Source organism: Wasmannia auropunctata, unplaced genomic scaffold (assembly GCF_000956235.1).
Source record: "Wasmannia auropunctata unplaced genomic scaffold, wasmannia.A_1.0 LD307320.1, whole genome shotgun sequence".
Taxonomy (NCBI): Eukaryota; Metazoa; Arthropoda; class Insecta; order Hymenoptera; family Formicidae; genus Wasmannia; species Wasmannia auropunctata.
Window position 1 is genome coordinate 1 of NW_012055570.1, and position 727 is coordinate 727.

The 727-nt window shown below is 40.2% G+C and overlaps 1 long non-coding RNA gene across 1 annotated transcript; it reads left to right on the top strand.

Moving 5' to 3' along the window:
• The first annotated feature begins 10 nt into the window (after positions 1 to 10).
• On the top strand, positions 11 to 600 carry LOC105461212. Its single transcript, XR_975908.1, has 2 exons — positions 11 to 225; positions 505 to 600. It is a non-coding gene; the product is annotated as an uncharacterized LOC105461212 (long non-coding RNA).
• The last annotated feature ends 127 nt before the right edge of the window (positions 601 to 727 follow it).

Here is a 727-nt window from a genome sequence, read left to right on the forward strand (position 1 = left end):
GTTCACGCGGCCGAGAAGGCGGACATTGCGCTGGCGCGCCGAAACAGCGGCGGCGGTACCGTTTACCACGACAACGGCAATCTCAACCTGACGTTCTTCACTCCGCGTGAGCGGTACAATCGGAAGTACAATCTCAACATCATCACGAACGCCTTGTTTCGCCAGTGGGGCCTGAAGAGCGTGATCAACGAACGCGATGACATTCTGATCAATGGAGACTGCAAGGTACTTTTTTAATGCAACGTATTTACACAAAAGAAAAATTTATTTCACTTACGTCCAGTAATTCGAAATCAAGTATTAATTTGTTCGATCGATATGTTATGTAATTGACGCGAGGAACATTTCGACACGAATGATGTAACGAGCGTGTAGTAAAAAAAATAGATTTTATAGCGATCAATTGCGAAATTGTATTTTGCTTCGAGACTTTTTTAAAACTGCAGACAGATTTTTAATATTTCCAAGGTATATAATATATTTTTTTAATTACAATGCCATTAGATATCTGGAACAGCTGCGAAGTTGGGAAAACCGAATGCTTATCATCATTGCACGCTCTTGGTCAACGTGAACAAAGCCAATCTGAGTTCGATTCTTGAGAGGAAAGAGGTAAGATTTTTTCTCCACATTGCTGATATATACACACGCGTGTATCTTCTCATAAAATATGTGTATTTGTATCGTAACACATTTCCATAGCGCTGCAATATATCGAGTATCAATA